This window comes from Lycorma delicatula, chromosome 9 (genome assembly GCF_047948215.1).
Source record: "Lycorma delicatula isolate Av1 chromosome 9, ASM4794821v1, whole genome shotgun sequence".
In the NCBI taxonomy this organism is placed as follows: domain Eukaryota; kingdom Metazoa; phylum Arthropoda; class Insecta; order Hemiptera; family Fulgoridae; genus Lycorma; species Lycorma delicatula.
In genome coordinates this window covers 59,656,911-59,681,895 of record NC_134463.1, presented here as the reverse complement: position 1 = coordinate 59,681,895, position 24,985 = coordinate 59,656,911, and the positions used below count along the sequence as shown (strand labels likewise).

The window sequence follows — 24,985 nt, the reverse complement described above, 5'->3', positions numbered from 1 at the left end:
TGCCGTGGTGTGGCCCATGGATCTTTTGATATTTTTTATTCCTACCAAACATACCCAAGGAGTCCTCAGCAGATCACTGAAACCAGCACACCTCAGCATGCTGTCTCTCACTGATGAGGCTGTCCACCCCACCTAACAAACTAGTACCCCATATTTCTTTCATCTATGTTCTTTTGCTTTAAAACTGTTCTTATGTAATCAGCAACCTTTTTCCATTTTACCTCACTATCAAGCATATAGTCAAATATTTCCTTCGGCGTTTTCCCTCTAATACCTGTATACTGCCTGAACTCCTGCCATTTTTGGCACCTCAAAATGGTATGCTCAACATCCTCTTGTTCTACACAGTACATACACATAGGCTGATCTCTTTTGGCAATTTTATAAAGATATGCATTGAAACAACCATGCCCTGTTAAAAATTGTGTAACATAACAATCCATTTCACCGTGACGCCTACTTGTCCATATTAATATGTCAGGTATTAATAATCTAGTCCAATTAGCTACCCCTGCATCCAGCCATCTTTGCTGCCATAAGTTGTATATCTCTTCTTTTACTTCATTATCTGTTCTGCCTAAGTATTTTTCAACTCTATTATAATTAGCGATAAGATCTATAGGGAAAACTCCAGAAAGGACACAGAGGGCCTCATAAGAGACCGTTCTGTATAGGCCGATACAACTCCCTCTGTGTATCTTCTTCATTCTATCTCTATTCCTTCCAATATTGAATGCTGACCACCATGCCGGAACGGCATACAACATTGCATTCTTTCTGCACTATCACATATTTTTAAAACATGTTCTGTAAAACGACAGTTCTTATTAAAGAATAAAATAAGTTCTTTCAAATAAAATAAGTTTAAGTGAAGTGCAGCAAAAAATGTGTATATGTAATTTAATAGGCGTACAAATAAGTCATGTGGTGTCCACATTAGATTTTTTTTAATATGATTTTTATTCAGCTCCCCTTTTAAAATAAAAAGTGTGTGTACTACTTTTCAATCCACCTGTATGTTACGATGAAGTTATTTTAGTCAACGCAAGTACTTTAGTTTAAATACTTTTGTGTACCGTTTTCCCGAGAATAGTCAAGAATGAATATCAAGAAAATCCGAGACTTTCTTTTTATTTTTCCTAAATAAATTGATGATTTTGGTTATTTGCTGCCTGGAAGTAAAATTATAAGTTATGGTTGATGATGTTGTCCTTATAATGTTCCTTTCGTAGATCGATCGTCTAACATTATTCGATCGCTTTCATTATTCTCGAGCATCTTTTACGCGGAAAAAATATACTAATCTTCCTGATTAAAAAATTAAAGTAATGGTCCTTTAAAAATTTTTTCTGGACAAACATCGGCTACAGTGATACCTGGCCAGACAGAAAAAAATCCTTCATACGTTTTAGTTATAATCATACCTTCAGGTAACAACAATCTTTCTATGTCAGGCAAATTCTGAAACTAAAAATTAAAGTACTGTATCACATGGGTAAATGAAGCCCGCAAAAAAGACGTTCAACCACGACGTTTAATAATAATAATAATAATAATAATAATAATAATAATTAAGATAATAATAATATAAAAGAAAAGACCGTTTGATCTAGTTTTCGAAATATAAAACACACGTTTTTTTGGAAAAATTGACAATTAGAAAAGAATTGGAAAATTCTAATTCCAGTCGAAATTCAAATTCCCATACCGTGCATCATAACAAAACAGAACTAAACACATACAAAAAACTTTGTTGTACATTTAGTCACATATATGATCTGGAAAATTTTACATATATGTACTCAATGTGTTTATTATATTTCTATGTACGAGTATTAACATCATTTCTCATGTCTAGAAGAATTTCTTTCCATACTGTAATTTTTATGAAAATACAAAAAGCTTCTTTACTGACATGGTAATATGTCAGTAAATTATTAAACCAAATTAATCACTAAAACAAGATAATTTACCATACATATAATTAGATGGGAAAAAATAACGTTAATAATTAAAAATTAGTTACTAATAATAGTAAAAAGTACAATACACCCGTTTGAACGAAAAAATATAAAACATAAATTGTGAAAAAATATTACGGAAAAAAATAATGACTAAGTAATTAAAGAATAAATAAATATGACAATAGTCAGGTAACAATAATTAATAGTACATGAAATACGTGTGAAATCATTGGGCAATAGAACTCCTAATATATTTTGCAGAGCGCCTTGCCAAATATAGTTATGCAGATTGCACAACATAATTACTAAGCGGGATGCATAAACAAACGCCTATACTATTACAATTATTTTTTAACCTTTATGAATATTTCACCTATCAGACGAAATTTTCAATTTTAGAATAAGAGATGATTACAAATATGAAACAAAAAAACCCTATAATGACTTTATATTATCTTCATTAGCATTAAGTATGAAGTACAGAGAACAAACAGTACGCGTTAATACACTTTGTACACTAACACACAATACGGGTTACAATTTGTTAATGAAACGTCTTAATTTAATTAAGTGTTATAGATATTAAAATAATATTTTCCAGTTAGTTTAACCAATATTATTACTAAAGACCAATTTCTCTTTACCTTAGTTCTTAAACTAACATCGCAATTTTTTTTCTTTGCTTGAAGGTTTATTTTTGAAGAGTAATTTATCAATCTTTAAAAATTCATGAACTCAATGATACACCCATCTGATTTCACATCATTAATATTACACTTTATCCAATGACAACAAATTTATAATGTTTAATTATAACTGAAAATATAAAATATTCAGATATTAAATAAAACGAAATTAAATTAATAATTTATTACAGGACGATAAACTCGGTTTACGAAGACCGAAGGTATTCCGGTTTAAATATCAATATAGTAGCAAGTGAAACTGGTGGTCCCGGGTTCAATTCTCCAAACGGTCTTCTAATTTTTCCTTTACACTTAACAAACCAATAATTTTATCTTCCTCATTAAAGCAATGAGAGCATGAAATAATACTGAAAGCGCTAACAGCAAAAGATATATGTATATAGAAAATCACATTATTCAATTCATTTGCCACTTTATTCCAATCATCTAAAATTAAAATAATTGCCCGGAATAACATTTAAAACCGTAACTAAAAAAGAAAATTATATATTATTTAAAAAAAGGTTTATCTGCCCGGTACATTCAAAATCACAAGGAAAAAACCCACAAACCTCGCTGAAAAATGACATAGCCATAGCCACGCTAAAAAGAAGCATTCCATGCCAAGCCTACTAAATAAAATGGAAGTTGAAGTTGATTTTCTGTCCTCTACTTAGCTGAACTCAAACGTAAATTTTTTTTACATCAACCCGATCAAAAAACGCAACTGAAATTCATTCTCTTCACTACAGAACTGTCTATTAGCCAACATTACTCTCAGAAAAAGCATATAAAGACATAATACATTTTTATTTTTAATTAATTCGAAATTCCAGAAAGGCAATTCTCTCTACGCATATCCCACACCATAAACAATAAAAGAATATTTTTATTTTTAATTATTACAATAAATATAATTTATTGACAACATCAATTAAAAAATGAACTTAACGGCGTTTAATTAATAGAGTTTGTAATTGCTGATAAAAATTTCGTAATTTACTGATTAAAGTTATTACAAGATATATACAGTATGAATATTCAGATATTAAAAAATAAAACACATTAGGCACTGAAAAGAAACCCACAAAAATGATTAGCTTAACACAATTCTTTTATTAAATTATGCAATTATTATCTATTCTTCTTCCATTTTATATTTAAATTATTATGAATGCTGACAGAAAATTTAATAATTATATTTTATTATTTTATATTATTATTGAGTATGACAGAGAAATAAAAATACATTTAAAAACAAAAATTGAAATATAATCACGCTAGAAATTTAAATTTGATAATTATTTTCGTTCATATAAAAGTTCATATAATATAAAATAAATGAGAAAAAAGTGAAAGAGAGAAGAAACAGAGAGAAAAACCATGCTAAATAAACGTATCTTTTACTACTTATTATAACCACAATGGACAGAAATTTCAAACGAGTCTAGAGATTCAGGTTCAATATGATTTAAGTCACTACATGTTTGACGGGCTTACACAAGTAAACAAACAAAGTAAAAGAACAAACTTTCACTGAATAAACGCGATTCCTTTCTCAGAAAAACAAAACAAATTTCAGCTGTTATAATTATAATGCAATATTTCATACCTGTATGTTACCCATTGTAGTTAATGATTAATTGTCAAAATTATTTTAAAATGATAAATACATTTAAAAATGTGCAACCGTAGTACAAAAGTACAAAAGCGCGTGCGTGAATATGTTTACGTAAACAAACGTGTATAACGCATGCGATCTTATTTAATACATTAATTAAAAGCCTATGTTGATTTTTTAACTTTGACTGGCCTATTAAAAAATAACTAAACAATCCTGAAAAGAATTCATAAGCGAAAATTAATGAACAAAAATATACACATACTTCATAAATTTCTACGATATGTAATGGAAATTGTAAATCAACTGAAGACAAAAAGATTAACGTAGTACGTATAACCTTTGGAAGACAGGTTTAGATAAGTTTGTACGTAGTACGTTACGCTAAAACATCGTATATTTCTGTCAAATTTTGCACTTTCAAAATAAAATTACTAACAGCAAAATCATATAATTCCAACCTAATTCCACATTCCGACAATCAATAAATAATGGGATTTTATTCAGAATTAAAGGTTTACTGACGTCTCTTAAAAAGCTTCATTTTATAGAAATAAGAACGGCAGAGTTTTGCCAGCCTTTCATTCAAAGTGTACAGATTGATAACCAATAAAATTCGAGGTTTTCATAAGTTACATGTTTCTATAACCATATTTTCTTATGTAAGTCGTCAAAAATCCCATCGAATTAATTCATGAATTCGTTCCCAAAATTTATGTTTCCAAGAATTCTTTGCTCGGTTTTTACAGTGATTGGATTGAAATTATCTAAGAGCTTAAAACCTTTATTACCTTTATTTTGTTTAGATATAAACAACATTATATTTGATACAAATTTAGGGGATGAGACGAGCCGGCTGTTATCTAATATAGACACTTCGGCTCGTTATTAATTATTGGATAATTCCATAAGGAACCATCTCCTATCAGATCCACGAGGAAGCAGGAAGCACAGGCTCTTCAGATCTAAAATATTCTCAAAATGGATTTAGCAGGTTCTAACCTACACCGAAAGAAAAGAAACATTGAAAAAGATTAGATGGATAATATGAAATAAAGATATACTGAAGAAAACACGACAATACAACATAAAAAATCCTTTCAAAAGGACAACAACTTATAACCCCGATAGGCAGCAGATTCCTATTCCGCCCAAAACCCTCAACACATCGGAGAAGATTTTATTCAGCAAGTTATAGGTACACATGTCTTATCAACGATATCGAGATGATTAGCTTAAATATATAATGACATAAAGACTGTTAACCGTAAAAATTAAAAGTCATGAAAACAGGTTCACGCTTCTTTAAAAAAGAACTTTCGAATTACAACAAAACTAGCTTTTTTTATGTAATTGCGTTTTTTACAGACTTTTCAAAGAAAAGTACGGTATTACATTCGGTCGCATAGTTGAAGTGGAGGGTGAAAATGAATTTTCTTTACGTTTTGAGATATGAGGAGTATGAAAATATCATCCATTACTTAAAGTGGGGTTTCCTTGTATGTTTATATACTCACGTACATAGGTCTGTGTAAAAACATTTTGTGCCTCGAAACTGCTACATCAATTTCATTCAAATTTATCTGAAGTTGTGCATTGTGAAAATTTGATGATTGGTTGAGCCGTTCCTGAGTTAAACTCAATTAAAGGTCGAAATAAAATAACGAAAGGTCAGTTTTGTTTTGGCTCTAACTCGGTTCCTGTGACTGATTCGCTTGCAAATCAATAGAAATCTTATTTCCAATAGGTTTACATCACCCCCATCAAGTTTCGTCAAAATTAATTAAGATTTTCATCGGGCAGGATGGACGAAAAAATCTTGTACTTACATAAATACGTATATAAACATGACCGGGGCAATAGCGAATTCAAAATGTTTGGAAATCCCTAAAAAAAAAGAAAAAAAAATAGCGACAGAACTTTAAATTAAATTAAACGGAAGTAAAATTAAAGGAATTAGCCCCTTCCACAACAAGGTAAATCGTTAAACTGAAATATTCCCTTTTTTCAAAGAAAGATTTTCAAAGAATTTGTAGAAATCGATAATGCGCCCGGTCAGATTTTCTAAGGTGATTTTTGATTCAAATTCAAAAATAATCATTGAAGCCAAAATCGTAGGTTTTCAAGCACCGCCAGGTGTAAGGTAGTTTCGGAATAATTCAAAATGTGTATGAAGGAAAAGGGCTGAATCCAAAAAAATCAATTTTGGGGTTTTCATCGTTTTGGGTCAGTTTGTACCTTTTTCTTTTTTGCACAGCTCCAAATTATGGGTAATGTATCAAAATTGGTTGTTCGCAAGTAGCATTGATAAGCAATTGATACAGTGTAAAAGTATACAGTGTAAAGTGTATTTATTGGAATAATACACAGTACCTCGCAGTATTATAAAAGAACACAGGTATTAACATAACATAACACCAAAAGCTAGCTAAAACACCAAAGCTAGTTAAAACACTAAAAACAATATTATTTTGAAAAATCATCACATCAGTGTAACATCTTTTCTTTCTTAACTAAAACGAGAAATCCACCCTTCTGACGCACTTATTGCGACATTTTTAATATATTTATATCAATGAAAAAAATGCGGTTCTTAATTTTTATCTAATAAATCCTGTCTTTAAATAAAATTACGCTACAAAACTGGTTTGTTTATGAAAAAATATTCATAATGAAACTTCCTTAATTATTTCATCAATTTGCTATTACACTGTGACCTTGACTATTTGAGATAACTTAAACATACTAGGCCTACTTTCTCATTAAATAACATAACATGGTTTAAAAATCCATCACTTTCGTGTTAATATGCTTCTAGTAGAAAGTAGAACACTCTATTTTCACGTACTTAAATAATAACTTAATTTAAAAATGAATTAGTTTGATTAGTCCGTTACTGATGATTTTTATCTAATTAAGTAACTGATAACCACACGATCAACAAATACGTTAAATCATCAAGTATTTTTTGTAAAAATAAAAAGTATTCAATGTCTTTATATTACAGAAAGTAACGTGGTTTCCTGTTCACTAAGCTAAATTTATAATTGTATATAAATAAGTTAAACATATCATAAAATGTAGCTAATATTCCGACATACAAGTGACATTCTCTTCAACACTGGAACTGGCTGTATATTGAACATCACAACTCTCAAAGAAAGCATATCTGACCCATTTCTTTTGTACTTTGCTTATATGTGTCACTGTTCATAAGACTGGAATAGATTATGAAAAAAACAAATTAATGTACCCCCTTCTACTGGGAAACAATCAAGTATATATAAATTGCATCAAATCAAACAAATCCCCCCCCCCCCATTTACTCTTCAAAAACTGAATCTTTTTCCAAAAAAATTAATGCTCCGATTCATGATAAAATCGTAGTAAAACTGTCGTTAAGTAATGAATTGCCGGGTTGTTGTATGGAACCGAGTAACAAGCTTTATAATTAGCCAATAAGACTCTACAAATTTAATTATATGTAAATTTTTTTATGGAGCTAATTAAAAGAAAGAATATATATTGGAAAATCACATATACATTTAAATCATATTTAAACATAAAATTTTAAAAATTACATTTATAAATCACTAATGGATCGTTATTGTTGGGTACCCTTCAGTTTAAGTAGTTTTTTAAAGGAAATTTCAGCTTAAAATTACTATTAAATTTACGAATAAATTGAAGTCAATTCAAAGTCATATAAATTTTCTAAAACATTAAGAACACTAATTTAAATTTTGAAAAAATCCCTATATTATTACATTTAAGAAAAAAGAATTGATATTTTAATGACACAATTTGTTATTCGTTTTGGTACCCATGACAAATTTTGGTCAAGTAGCTTGATAAATAAAAAATCTGTACCCAATTTAAAGACAAAAATCTTTTTAAACGGACTCGTTACGACAGACATAAGGAGTGATTGTCATTGTTTTTGTTAATGCAAAATTTAAAATTATTTCTCGTCATAAAAAATAATATCTAAACTTACGTTACACACACCTTCAAAACAACAAGAGGAAAGCAAATAAATTTAAAAAATCTATTTCATAAAAAAAAGTTTAAAATTTTATGCACCCTTCGTTTGAATATTCTTTTTTTTCAATTATTAAGACGATTACATTTTTAAATATGTACAAAACAGAGTTATAATAATAATAATAAGAAGAAGAAATGAAACATTATTAAATTCACCCCTAAAATAATCACTATTGCATAATGTATAAAGAAAAAAGAATTAATAACCAACAAAAGAAAAAAATGACTAAAATAGAATTGATGTCAAGTACTTTCACTTGTAAAAAAAATCCCGATAAATCTCCCATATGACATATTAGCTAATTATTGTTAAATAGTTATTGTAGCTAATTATTGTTAAACAGTTATTATTGAATGTATTATTAATTATTGTTAAAAGTTTACATTATTTAATAGTAACCTACATGGCCCAAAAATTATTATAATTATACTAATTGATGCACATAAATTGATTCCAATCGAACTTTAAACGGTATTACAAAATCAAATACATAAGAAAACAGATTTACAAATTCTTTAACTGGTTAACCTTCATACAAAAAAGTATTCTCTTCATAAAATCTAATTAAAAAGAAAATTATACATATTAAAGGTAAAATATGTATCATTATCGATAGGCAATTATAAACCAAAAAGATTTACTACTATTTAAACATTTATTACACAAATAGAATCGAACCACAGACTTTTCAACTGTATTCTGATATTTCAGTAAAAAAAGTTTAAAAAAAAGTTAAATTTTTAATTCTTTTCTTTATTTTTATTTTATTTACAAAACAAAATTAGACGACAAGGATAACAGCTTTCCTTTTATACAATGTCAATTTACTTTCAGCATTATATGAGGATTGAGAAATTTAAATTTACTTAACTTTCATAAGCAGTTTTTAAATAAAAAATGGATTGTAAATAAAATTTAAAAACAAAGAAAAAATATATAAAATTTTTCCTACATTTTAATAAAATATTTCCTAAATAATTACAATTAGTTATCTTAATGATAAAAAATTAGGCCCAGAACTAAAAAACAAAAAGAAACCTTTTCTTTCATTTTTCTTTAAATTTTGACTTTTTGATGATGCTGCTAAATTAAAAACTAACAAGCTACTTAAGCTTAATTTTTGATGTGGACTTCAAAAAGCTTCTTATTTGTTTGTTTCATTTTTAGTGTTTTTTTTTTTTAGATTTATTTTCATTAACCTTTTAATGTTATAATTTTATTGTAAGTAAACATACAAAAAATAACCGGTATAAAACAATAATTCTTGTGTATATCTGCGCAAGAAGAAGACTTTTCGTTATTTTATCTTGTACAATTTTTTGAGTAAGAAATATACAAAACATACTTAATTTAGTAAATTAAAAGAGGTATAACCTTTTTTATTTAACATTAAAATATACTTTTTGTTTATATGAAAATTATAACCGTAATTTTATGAAATAATTAAAAATGAATGTGTAGAACACAGACCCTACACACAAGCATCAATCTTCAACTCGCAAACAATTGTAACTCACTGCAAATAACCTCAAATCGAAATTGTTGTCGGTCTTAAATTCAGATTAATTAAGAAACGACTCAAGCAATCTTCATCAAATTCTCAGATGTACAACTTCAAATATACTACTACAGCATATCTAAATTTCAATGAAATTGATCTACTAGTTTTTGAGATTGTCGCACGACAAAAATTTTATAAATGAATGGAATTTTTGTAATCCACACGCCTCAAATCCCCACCATTGGTGGGATTACGGGGGTGTAATTCACTTTCACCCTCTAATCCCACATACGACCGAAAAAAATACCTCAAATTCAGGTTATATATTGTTTGTTGCCGATACTAAATTGAGCGTACATCAGGAACGAGTTAACCAACCTTCATCAAATTTTCACATGTTCAACTTCAGATACACTACTTCACCACATCTAAATTTCATTGAAATTGAAGTTTTGGAGATTTTCGAGCCATGAAAAAATTCAATTTCACCCTCCAATCCTACCGTGCGACTGAAAGTAATAACATATTTTTCTTTGATAACTCGCTAAAAAATAACAAGTAAACCATTACAAAGAAATTCGAGTCTAAAAAAAAAAGAAGACGAAAAAAGAGATAGATATTACTTTTTTTTTCTTCAGTTATTTGATTGGTTTGATGCAGCTATCCAAGATTCCCTATCTAGTGATCCTACATCCTACCTCCCTAACAATTTATTTTACATATTCCAAACGTTGCCTGCCTACACAATTTTTTCCTTCTACCTGACCATATAATATTAAAGAGCCTATTCCAGGATGCCTTAATATTTGGCCTATAAGTCTGTCTCTTTTTTTAACTATATTTTTCCAAATGTTTCTTTCTTCATCGATTTGCCACAACACCTCTTCATTTGTCACTTTATCCACCCATCTGATTTTTAACATTCTCCTATAGCACCACATTTCAAAAGCTTCTAAATCTTTTCTTCTCAGGTAATCTTCCAAGTTTCACTTCCATATGAAGCGATGCTCCAAACATATACTTTCAAAAATCTTTTCCTGATATTTAAATTAATTTTTGATTAAACAAATTATATTTCTGACTGAAAGCTGTGCTATTCGGCACAGCTATATTTTATCGGAGCGATATTTTATATCGCTCCTGCTTCGTCCATCTTTAGTAATTCTACCTCCCAAATAACAAAATTTAGGAAGGGCTTGCGTAAGACTTCATCCAATACATTACTAAAAAGCGTAAAATAATTCATTAATTTTTTGATAATTCAAAAACAAATCAGCAGATAGAATTATAAATAATTTTTCCCTTTTTCTTTCCGAGCATACTCATAAATAGTAAAGTATAATGATCAGTAAACAAATCATCTACTTGGTTTTTGACAAATATCCAACGTTTCACACGCTAACAAATCCATTAAAACCATAAAAAAATAAATTACTATCCTGATAGATGTACATACCACACGCAAATAGGAAGGGGGGGGGGGAAATTAGCGAATATTTCATTTTCGACTTTTTACTTAAACGGTTTAGAAAAAAATCTTTTAATAAAAAATGTAGCTCTTAGCTAGTTAGTACAAATTTATTGTCCTTAACAGTTTAAATGAAAACCATTGTAAGGGAAAATCTTGAACGTCATCGTGAAATCGGTTTTCGAAATACAGGTACAGTTTTTCAGAACTATGTTACGAGAATACAATCACCCCGAACCTTCCCCGTATTCTTTTTATCGAATAACGGGAATAATTTTTTTTAATTATAATTAACAATACAACTTGAGGATGTAATACAGTATATGAAATGCACTCGATAAGGCTTGTAAATCGATTTCAGAACAATTATAATACTCATATAAATGCAACAAGGAACAGAAAATGGATATCTTGAAAGATTGATAGGTGATCCTGTACACTTCCATCTCATAGTTTATCTTTTGAAAAATCTAGGACTCATCTATAATTGATGAGACGAATAAGGGACGATGGAATACATACCTAATACCGCCATGGATTAGGAGGAAACATGATGAACCCACTTACCGATTTACACTTACTGAACCCACTTACTGATTAGTTGTCGGGACACGGGGGTTTTCCTCTTACCTGTTTAAGTTCAAAAGAAGGAGGACACCTGATTGTCAATACTGCGGATTAGAAAATACAGCTGAACATAACCTTTTACAACTGTCATAGATGGGATCAGAATAGGCATCTTTATGGGTTGGGGTGGCTGACACCACATAATACAGTTGAATATATGCTGAGGACGAGCTAAGTAGGAGGAGGTGTCAAAGTTAACCGCTGACATAATAAAGACCAAGGAAGATGAAACTAGAAGAAACAGGAGTGAAGATTAACACCAAATACAGATAAAAGAGAAAGGAGCGAGGAGGATTGGGACAGCCCTCCGTGGAGTTGTCGTTCGTCTAGGCTTGCCTGGGTGGACGGCGGCGATGAAGCGGTGAAACTCCCGACCCCTTGAGCCGAAAATACAGAGACTCGGCCACTGGTTGGGGGGGCTGGGGACGGCATAGCCGGGCCTGTTGCGGCTCCTCCTTGGTGGTTAGAAACAGGCTTCCCCAGAGCTGAGTAAGTGCTTAAATGCTGATCCGGCTCTGGGTGGGGGGTACGGTGAAATAGGAGTTTTAGTCGGTAGGGTGCGGGAACACATAGGCTCTTAATAACATCAAGCCGAGCCCATGTGAATCCAACACTACCCCATTTATGGGGATACATAGATGGTATTTCTCAGACTCATCGCGAAAAAAAAGATGAACACATTACACACTGCCTTTTTTCAGTTGCTCTGGAATTTTATGAACATACGATATACTACAGCCTCTTTTATGAGTTGTTTTGTATGTGTGCATATTAATGGGTAACCACTTCGTAAAATGAAAAATGATACCTAGTTTTAGAACTACATACCTATCGGTGTAAATTAAAACATCGTCTATTTATAGCCGGTTCTTTTATAAAATTATTTAAGTAAAATCTGCTTGCTTAAATAAGTCTGTATTTGGAAAATTAATAGGTTTTCATCATCACCAGTTGTTCTGCCTTTTGGCAGGTCCAGTCATGGCTGCCTTCTCTAAGTTTCTCGATCTTCCGCTCTCTTCTTCATTCCATTGCAGCCTTTCTTTCCTTGCCTGATGTTATCTATCATCTTGTATCCTCTTCTTCCTTTTCCTCTTGTGCTTTCACCATTCCCTCCCCTGGCAGATGCAATTATGTTTCTTCTTCTTTTTAACATCCGGTATTTTCCTTTCCTCTTTTAACGCTTCTTAGCACTTCTTGTTTGATATTTTATCTTCAAACATTTTAGCCCATTTTTAATATATATTGTAGTACTAACGTAAAAAGTTTCCTTTTGAAGATATATTTTAATCTTTGACCGCAAACGATTTAGGGGTTATAACAGTTTTAAAACAAAAACTTTACTTTCCTTTCCCATAGATTTAATGGAATATTTCGAAAGCTGACATCTGGCCGAGAATTATTAAGGAAGTAAACAAAATTAAAAAAATATTAAAGTGTAGATGTTTCCAAAATAAATAATAAAATACTCAAGCGGTAACTAGCCAGATAAAATCTCTTCATTTCTTTAAAGTAAGAAAATAAATATTTCTATTTTAAATGAATAATAATAGAAAGAGTCCAATAAATAAGTAAATATTGTTTAAACTGGCAACCGAGTCCAATACTAGTAACACAATACTAGAATTGGTCACTGGAAAGTGTTATATTATGTACTGCACTTGAGAAAGTAATAAATGAGCGAACGAAAGAACTTTTGCTACGTGAAAGAGCTACAACTGTACGCAAGCGCATTTCTAATTAGTGATAGTAGTATGTATTAACACACACACACACACACACACACACAATCGTTTTAAATCACGATGCATGATTTTCTAAAACAAAGAATAACATTTTAAAAAAAAATCTACAAATGGATTATTATTAGTCTAATACCTAACGCTCTGTTTACTTTTAAATTAAACACACAACCGTACTTTCATCACAATAAACAAAGATGCTTGTACGCGCGTAAACAAGCGCACATGCATATACACATACACACACACACACACTTTTGTAAAAATTAAACCTTAAACTAACAGAAAAACGTAAAAAAGTTTTTTACTTTTCTATCATAAACGTTACACCATAGCGATTTACGTCTATAGATCTTAAAACAAATTAAAAATCTTCAAATAAGTTCTATTTACATACTCCAAATCACGATTATTTACAACTATAACAAAAAAAAAGTGCTTATACTTAAATACTTTATTATTACTTTCCCATCTATATAGAGCTATCTATAGCTCTAGAAGGGAAAGTACTGTAGTCGGTCCAATTTGGGCATAAGCGGTTTTCACCAGATCTTGATATTTTGACACCTAAGAAACCCAAAAAAACAACAAAAAAAAACGGATGGAAATTTTCCGGATGTTAATGTTCGTATGTACGACTGTGTCGGCCTCTTAAACCACTTTATATCTCCAGAACTACTGGACTGATGAGGGTGTGTAGCAAGGTCACTGTCTCTCTCATTAACTTGATATTTTGCATAATTAAAGTCATATTTTTAAGCACATTTGTTAATTGAGAAATAATATATTTGCAAAATCACACCCTCACTACAAAAAATACTCTAAACTCGGACTGGCTGGGTTACGAACTCAATCGCCCGGTTAACTTGGTACCTGGTGCCTTAAAACTCGCGGCCCGAACTACCAGCGAAATTTGTAAGTACCAGTAGAAATTTGTAATTTCTAAGTCGTGAAATTACATTAGTTTAGTTAATGCCGACCGTCACCACTAGAACCGCCACACCCCCATGTTTGAATCATTGATTTAAATAGAATGTAAATATAAATATAAACGAAAAAAATATTTAAATAACATTATAAATATTTTAAATCATGTTGCGTGTGTAAGCCGTGCATCAAAAACAACCCACAGCTGTCAGATTTTTTGAAGGCGGTTTTATCTTTCAAAATCCAGAGAACACCGAGGTGGAAATCTTCAAAGGTAATAAAAAATAATAGATCCTAAGAAAGGATTTCAAAGGGAGATAAACGATTCCAATGGAATTTCTAATATTACTTACCTCAGCAAATGGACAGTCATCCAGCTCACAAGCTTACGAGAATTTAAATCAATGATAATACTTGTAAAATATATAATTTGAATATGACGGTTCAAATACATAAATTCGATTCCGTCCCTAGAAAAGCCCACAGAGAAAAGTAAATAAGCGATGTAAAATATAAAACGTAATCGTAAAAGTTAACTAGTTTATCGCAACAGCTATTATAATGCTGGTTATTGAATCGGTTCCGGTACAATCTAGCACAAATTAAAATAAAATAATAAAAAGTACGAAGGAAGTGTTGTGATCGCGAAAAATTTCGGTTTTCAGATTTCAACGGAAATATCCATTTTGACCATCCCTGTATCCATTTTGACTAGTTTCGGCGTGACTTCTGTACGTACTTACGTACGTATGTATCTCGCACAACTCAAAAACGATTAGTCGTAAGACGTTGACATTTTGAATTTAAGACTGTAGTGTAACATCTAGTTATGCATCTCCCCTTTTGATTGCAATCGAATGAACTAAAATTGTCCAAAAAAAGCCCAAAAATTGGACTTTTTCTTAACTACAGTAATAAGCCCTCATTGAGAGTTTTCCAACGATATATCATTAGTGGTAATTATAATTGGTTCCAGAGTAATAGCATAAAAAAAATTTTAATTAATGAAACATTTAGATCATCAAGGAAAAGACATTTAGATCATCAAATATCATCGACTTCATCTCCTTTTTTTATTTTTTATTTTTTTATTTAATTATATTGATTTATTAATAATTATTAACCTCAGATTGTAAATAACGTTTTACGATAAATAATAATTCAATAATCACAATAAAAATAAAAAAAAATATGAAAAAATATCAGAAGTTATTAATGAAATAAAATTTTATGTAATTTTCGTTTAAAAAAAATTGTGTACTTGTAATTTAATAGGCGTAAAAGGAAGTCATGAAATGTGCACATCAGATTTTTTTTTATAGTGAACAAACTTGTTGATTGAACAAAGGTAAACATTATTTAATTATAAAACAAGTTTTTCTTTCCGAAACACTGCACATATTTAGTCTTTATGTTTATTTATTTTAATTTAAAGCACGGAACTCTTGTTTAAAAAACAAACATTAAGAAACTAAATGTAGTATATTAGAGTATTCATTTCTTGACCACTTTAAAATTCTCAATTATAAAAGAAAGGAAATTTACAAAATGATACAATAAATAATATTAATAAATTTTTATTAAAAATGAAAACAGGAAATCTTCACAATATACTTAAATGTAAATATACCGGTTGATATTTAATTTAATAGGAAATAATCCCAGTACGTCGTCATTTAATCTAAACGCATATGATTCATGAGCCAAAGTTTTTTTACAAAAAAAAAAAAAATAATAATTTATATGATTAATCTCAAAACTTAAACTTCCGTATAAAATATACGTTCAGTATAGATTATATACATTTTATTTAAAAATTTAGCTCCGCTATTACAAATATAGAATGACATTAACGAACATTTATACAACAATAATAGTACAAAAATCCGGCAGTTGATTTCTGCAGGTATCTGTTTTTTTTTAATTAAACTCGATTTAAATGAATGATTAATTATAATTTAATACATTACTGGTCGGGTTGCCAGGCAAAAATTAGCCGCAATTACTTTTAATTAAATAAATATATTGTAATTAATTTATTTTAACGAATCGCAACTATATTTTTTTTTAAGTGAATTAAACGTCATTTGATAGAAAACGATGTGAAGAAAGTGAAAAAAAAAATGGTTGCCATCTCTGTCAGTCAGCCGCTACCTCCAAGTTGCAAGGTTTAAACAGGTATGTTATTGTTAATTATTTAGGCTTATCGTGATTTTCAAAATATTCTAAACTGAAGTTTAATTTTTTCTGTACATGACAACACATGGTTGCCTGTAAAAATTATTTGAACTAATTACTTTCAGTCTGGATGAGTGTGAACGAGAGATAAGGAATGCGCGCGCTGCTTTATGTTGTAAACAAGAACGCAGCGCAACTATCGTGTACAGAAAACATTAATTTTTTTTTGAAAAACACGATGAGCGTAAATAATTATCAATAATATACCTGTTTACACTTGGCAACTTGGAGGTTGCGGCTGACAGTGCTGGCAATATATTTTTTTACAGTCTTCTCATCATGTTCTTTCAAATAACGTTCAATTACTTAAAAAATATAGCTGCAATTCGTTAAAATAAATTAATTAACGGTAATAGCGGCTAATTTTTGCTAGGCAATCTGACAATAATGTATTAAATTATTAATCATTCATTTAAATCAAGTTTCATTGATACCTGCAGAAATCAGCTACCGGATCATAGAATATAACTAAGAAAACTAAGTTCATAATGTGTTAACATTATTGTGTATGATATTTGCTGTAAACATAATCACTGTACTCAATATAACATGGGCAGATCACCTGAAGATGACGTAGCCCTCTCAAAAATAACAAGATCTAATTCAAATATTACTATTGAAAATACTAGATCAAGTAGTTTCCCGCTTCCTTCCTCACTATTCAAACAAACGGTTGCCAAGCCCACTAAAATTCAAGGAATTTTCAACCTTAAAAATGACAATACAATTTTGTTCACCACACTGATTCTATAATGATAATCATTACCCTCAGAGAAAGCAACTCTTGACTGGTTCATTTTGTACTTTAGGTGCGTTACATTACTCATAACCAAAAGAAGGACTCAAGACAATTATGAAAATCAACATTTGTTTGTTTTTTTCTTTAATGTGCAGTTTTTCAACTGAACTCGAGAAAATGTTTAAATTAGCTTACATTAATATGTACAACTGAAGAGTTATATAAATCCTACGCATTACGAAATACGTTTTGCGGAAAAATATTTACTACGGCTGCTGACTTGATAACAAAGAAAAACGCGTTGTTGTCACTCGAGAGCTTTTATATCAAATTATAATGAAAACTGATTTTGAAGAAAGTTATATCGGATAAGATAAAAGTGTATAATAAATAAATTCGCTGGATACCAAAGCCCTACCCATCACACCATGATGAAAATGCATTTTTAGTAGAACTTCTGAACAGCGAATCGTTGCCGGATTCAAAGATTCATTGTACAGAAAACAATAATACCACCGATATTAACTAATTATTACGCTTCTAACTAGTTAGTAAACTGTTTTTCTATTTTTGTAATGTTTAAAAAATACATACATATACGCAAAACTATTTACAGATTTAGTACTTTTGTTAAGGCACTGCAAAAAAAAAAAGCTGTAATTTTTTTTCGTTTTTTCATCGAAATTCTTAATGGCAAAACACATTGGTATATTCTAAAGCTTTTTTTACTTAATGCCAAACATAGGCAAATATTTGAAATGAGCAACAAGTAACTGTGTCCATATAGCTTTACTAATATCTTCAGATATATCGATACGCGTTTTCTGTAAGAATTTACGTTACCAGTTTCCTTCTCTTGATTTTTGTTTTGTTAATTTCCCGGCTATAGCTCAATTACTACTAAAGGGAAAGAATATAAAATTCGTCCAAAATTTCGATGTTCAGTTTTTTAGTGAATGTCGAAGTTCAAGATCCCTAAACCCAAAACACTTAAAACTTTTAAAGTTCCGGAAAATGGTTAAGTAAATTGTTCTATATTTTGATTAATATCTCCAGAATTTAACAAAAATTCTTAGAAAATGGCTTAAAAAATTCCAAATACACTGATGACATTAAAGTTAAGGAAAAATTCAAAAAGGCTGGGGTAGTTTCACAATTTTGAATTTTTGATTCTTTAAACAGTCTTCATAGAGAATTGAACTAGTACGATGAAAATACTGATTAATTTGTTTAAAATTACAAAATTTAAAATCAATCGGAATTAGGGGTATGAGAATATCTCTAAACAGTTTTCACGTCGAAGATTAAAAAAGCTAATATTTTACTTAAGGCCTATATACAGTGAAAAGTTATTCCAATTTCAAAATTCTTTATTAACTATAATTCTTTTTAAAAAATGGATACGAGAGGGAAGCGTTTAGCATGTTTTTTTTTTTTAATTCGAAATGGTAGATTTCGCTACCAGCTTCTCGAATCGCCCAGGAACTGCTCAATTGATTTAACCAGGAACTCGAGTGGAATAGAAGGCATAACTATACGTAGTCGCCATTTAAGTTGTTCCAAAGTCTTTCATTTGGTATAGTAAATTTGCTCCTTTAACCAAACCAATAAGGGAATTTAAATCAGAACTCCTGGCTGGCCACTCATTCGGACCACGACGACCCATTCATTTTCTAATTTTTACACGAGGTAACATTGATAGATTCGGTACTAATTAGTAAAACATCGCTGAAACAGTATACAACTATAGAATTGTAAACTCGCTTTAAAATGGATTTCAAAATAATTTCCAATTTACATTTCGTAATTTATTTGATCGATTTTAAGTAAAATGGTCAACATGTTTAAAAACAGAATGGTGAGATTTAAAATAACGATCTTTCACGGGTAAAGCTGGGAAACTTATGCAACCCTTTTTCAGTTTTTTTTGGAATTGTTGATAATGAATTTGCGGGTATTCCGAAACAGGTTGCAAATATCCTTTTTACCTCTCCTTTAAGTTTTTAAAAATGACCACACTAGATGGCACTATTAAAAATGCGACATTACTATTGTATTAAAATTTGACTTTTTTATTGTTACAACAATGGCAGCTTAGAAATGGGCCGAGTGAGCCTTTAAAAGAAAAAACAGTTTTTGAAAAAATGGAAATTTCAGGTGAAGGTTTCACCTGAAACCTGAATCACCTGAAATAATTTTAGGTGATTTTTATTTTCGATTTTAGTACGCGCCTAACTCAACAAAAATATCTCGAATCGCTTTCTTCAACTTTTGGTAATGTATCACCGTCAGAAAAGACTATTTACAACTGGTTTGCAGAATTTCGTCGTGGTCGACCAAAATCGGTTGCTCTTCCAAAAAAACATCGATGCTATAAGCAACATGATTGAGAATCGGCATATGACTTACCGTGAGATAGAGGTAACCTTAGGTATATCAAAGCTCAAAAACAGGCTCGTGTCAGGAAATGCTCAAAACATTCGACCGAGGAAATGCAACATCCGTATACAACATCGTAACAGGGGATGAAACTTGGATATATTTGTACGAATCGGAAACCAGCAACAATCAACTGTTTGGGTGTTAACCGAATCAAACAAAAGTGAAATCAGGAAATTCATCATGAAATCAGGAAAAACAACCGAAAATGTAGCATCATTCTTCATCTTGACAATGCCAATTCTTACGCAGCACGTTATAATTATTTGAAAGAGAAAAACGCTGAATTAATGTATCATTGCCCGTATTAACCTGATTTATCGCCTAACGACTTCTTTTTGTTCCCGAATATCGAACAAAAATTCTTAGTCAGTAACTTTGATCACCTCAAGAAGCTGCTGAATCCTTCAATAACCATGTTTTTGAGGTACCAACTTCAGAGTGGAAGAAATCTTCAGAATTGGTTCTAACGCATGCAAAAGTGTATAAATCTTTAAAGGCGAATATTTTGAGAAACAATAAAACGACTTGTAAAAAAAAATCTCCTTCTTTCATTGTTTTTGTAAAAACTTAAAAGGCGGCTCGTACTAATATAACAATCATTCATTTTTATTTAATTTTTTTCAATAAAGAAATTATTGTTAAAAACACAGGCACACAATATACAATTCGAAACAATAATTCGTATTTAATTGTAATAATTTGGATAATACTGATTTATTTACAAAGTTCGTTAAACTGAAGGAAAGATTCGCTAAACGGAATTACATAATTGTAAAAATAAAAACCGAAGATAAAGTAATTTCCGAAAACTTCGTTATATGGAGAAAATCGTAAAATACTTCGTTTACAACTTGGTAAAACACAAGTTCTTCAGATTTTCATAAACAAAATATACAAAAATGTAAAAAAAAGCCAAAAACAAGGAATAAGAAAATCTTCATAATATAGTATATAAATAAATAGAAATTAAACTACAACAAAATAAAATTTGTACAACTAAAAATACTGACAATACGGAATTGATAATTAAAAAGTAAGGATAATATAAAATAAATTCTAATGTTTTATTTAAACAGTTTTTTTCTTTGATAAACGGTTAACCTTTGAATACAGAAAAGGTGCATCTGCTTTCCCTTACGTAAGATAAATTTAACCAAAACAAGAGAAATTAAAAAGTATACATATATAAATAATCTTTTAAAACTATTACCTAACAACTGAACAAGTATTCACCAGACAGAAAATGAAACCTTTTAACATGCAAATTAATTCTTGGCTATATTAACGAATATATTACTAAATTTATAAAATCACATATGGTGGGGAGTAGCAGATATAAAAATTTCATACGTGCAATAATGTGTTTATAAACATAAATAAGGGTACGATATAAAATGTAAATCTGCACCTTATTACATATGCGTGAAGATTTAACTTCCGCTCATTTCTTAATGTAGCGTGCTTAATAATATCGAGCATAATTAACAGATAGAAAATATAATTTTTTTCTTAGGATTGTAACGCATAAAGAACCTGAGATATAAGAGGCTGTAGTCCAGGTTGCCTTCTCTGAAAGTAATAATGTTCAGCTTAGTCACAGTATTAATAATAATATTATTATTATTATTATACACTGCTTTCTGATAGAACGGGTACATCATTTTACTATTATACACTACCATTTCCAGTTTTTCTACAATACGATGAATATAAAACAGGAATCAACAAGTACTTTCTATGAGAGTAATGATGATATTAACTTTATAGCCAGTTAATGTAATGAACAGAGATAAAGTAGGTTTTTTAGATCTGAATATCAGACGGATTTCGGTGGGCTTGTCTTAGTGATACACATAGTACATTCTAATCAGTGAAAGGATTCTATCAGTAAAAGGGCAAACAAAAAAAGGGCTATTACGTTTACTTGTCTCAGATCGTTTACAGGCATTAAGGCTATATCATGAAAATAATACCTTGCGGTGAAAAAAAGTGAGAGAGAAATTATAAATAGTTTCTGGTTTTCTTCATTAATAGATTATACATATTTTTCAAAAAATTTAACCGAGATCAAACGATATGATCGATTAAATTTTGGCAAAAATATGTTTGGCTCAGCGAAGAAGAAAACTGGAAACCACTTTATTATTTATTTTGACTAATATACCAGGAATTGTACGTATATTGTTCTTGAAAATGACAGTCGTGATTTTGGATGATTTTTATCACATGTCATGTCACCTAAAATCGTTAGCATTATTTTATTTCCCTAAAGGAGAAAAAAAAAATTACTAAAGCAAATAAAACATAAAATGATTTGTTTCAATTTGTTAGTCAAATATCGTCTTCCATTCGGATATAGTGGTTAGAAATTCTTGCTTTAATAATAAAACGTTTATTAATTAAAATAGAAATTAGAACACTTTTTTAATTTTTTAAGGTTAAGAATATAAAGGAGAAACGCAATATTTTTGGCCATTTCAAGCTTGGAAAATCCAAATAATTGCATAAACAATTATATATTTATTATATAAAAACAAAGAAACTTCAATTTTAGACGATCTACATTTTCAAGAAACTAACTATATATATTTCTTCTAAACTACAATTTAAAAATAAAAAGTAATTAACAGAAAAAATTTTCAGATGTATTACTGAATAATTTTTTAAAAATATTATTTATTATACAAGTAGTAACAAACAATAATCTAATAGGCAACATAATGTCGAAATCCATGCGGACGTGTGCTCACGCACGTATAACCTACGTGTGAGCACGCAAAGTTATTTATTTATCTGACTACCGAAAGAAGGTAATCCATTTAACACCTCGTATGTATGTTAGAATCATTATAACTTCGAAAAATGGTTAACCCAATTATGATTAGTTACATATGAAATCGTTTGTTTACATCTCCGAATATCACGAAGACGTATCAGATTTTAATAAAAGAAACTATACAGATCGTTTGAATATCGTCGAGAAGCACGTCACATAAAATAATTATTTTAAATTGAAAATAGAATTTTAAAATGTAAATTATAAAAAGGAAACTTTCAGTGTATTTTGCAGGGTTTAAAAAATATAGTTTTTCAAATTAAAAAAAAAACTGAACAGTTTAATTTTTAAGTTTAAGTTGAAAAATCATGAAAATAAATAATAAAATACAATTTGTTTAAATCCTAAACTTACTGAAAATTTTGTTTTTCACTTTATATATTGAGATGTCTTACAATTTAAAAAAAAAATATTACATGTTTGTTTACTATTAATATACTATTGTACAAATTTACCGGATGTTAAAATTAGAGAACGAATAGAAACGAATACGTAATACAGGTTTATTTGTAATCGAACTTTTATATAAATTACCGCCCTTTAATTGACATAAAACGAAATAAAATGTGTTTAAAATGGAAAGAAAAGAACACGAGAAACAAAGTCGAACGATTTCTGAATTAGTAATCTAATTTACAATTTGAAAGGGAAAAATGGGAAATTCGAACCATTTTTAATTTTTTCTACTTCCCTTATTAAATCGACATTAACCACAAACACTTCTCTAAGCACAATATTAAAAACAAATCAAAAGATTTAAAAGTTATTTTACCTTATCATAAAAAAACAGTTCGGCCGTTTTTGAGTTAAATTTTTATAAATGTTTACATGTTTTTTAATTTTGAGTTAAAAACAAAATCAAATGAATACAGGTAATTTTACCTTATACTTGTACTTAACCCATTTAATTTACTCTTTGTTGACACATACAGACACGTTTCATTCAATAGATAATAAATTATTCAATTAATGTACGTACAATATAGAGTACGCTCTGTAATACTTGTATGCGTGTTTTCTCTCCAAAATGCAACCAGTATAAACAAACAAACCGAACGCTTTCTTTAGCCAATAGATAACTATCAGAATGACGTACGCACACTTGCTATTTCTCATTATTATTATTTTAACTCTTTAAAGACTTCTTTTCGAACTAAGTTGAATGTTAAAAACACAATGTACGGTGAAAATAGCAAAATCCATTTTGAAATCAACAGTATCTATATACAAGTTTTTTCTTCTTAGTTTAACGAAACTTCAAAACATACTAAATTCTTATTTTTAAGTTGCCATATACTATTTTTTCAGTAATCAAAACTTGAACAGAAAATCGTTTTCTTCTATTAGAAAATAAATAAAAAAATAAAAATTGCTTGAACTACCAAAAAAAATTGGTTGAGCCAAATGCCTGCTGATTAGGAGATGTTGGGCTTACTGTTACAGAAGAATGAAAAAACTGATAAGTAAACTGTTAAATAAAACGAAGTTTTTTTTAGAATAATACATAGATTTTTAATAACATAAAACCAAAAAAAAGGCAAAAGTTTTGAATGCACACAATTTTTGAACAGAAAAATAACCTTATATATTTTTAAAAATGGGCTGAAAACCGATTTTTAGTCCTTTTCGATGTTCTAAAAGACGGATAAAGATGATTTTGTTCGGAACATTCTGAACATTCTGAATGGCCAACATTCTGTTGGCCATTCCGAACAAAATCATCTTTATCCGTCTTTTAGAACATCGAAAAGGACTAAAAATCGGTTTTCAGCCCATTTTTAAAAATATATAAGGTTATTTTTCTGTTCTTAAGTTCAAATTTCACTTGTTCATCAAATATATATCATATATATTGTGTTTGTATATTTAATTTTTTTGATATTAAAGAAATTTAATTTTGTCTCTATTGATGTATAAAATTATCATTTTTTCTATACTAGAAATTACGTGTTCATTTTTCCTGTAATATGATGTAATTTTAATTTCCTTAATATTGTACAAAAGTAATTGTTTTACTGTCAATTGATTAAATTAAATAGCGGAAGAATAGTTTATTTAATTTTAAAATTGAATTGTATTTTTTAATTTCGTATATAAAAAAAAAAACTGTTCTGAAAAGGCAGAGATATCTCTTCAAAGTACTCGATGGAGT

At 29.5% G+C, this 24,985-nt stretch overlaps 1 protein-coding gene across 1 annotated transcript in view; it reads right to left on the bottom strand.

Annotated features, from left to right (window-relative positions):
• qless (decaprenyl diphosphate synthase subunit 1 qless) overlaps positions 1 to 24,985 on the bottom strand; it is a 456,058-nt gene that overhangs the window by 379,276 nt on the left and 51,797 nt on the right. The window lies entirely within an intron of this gene.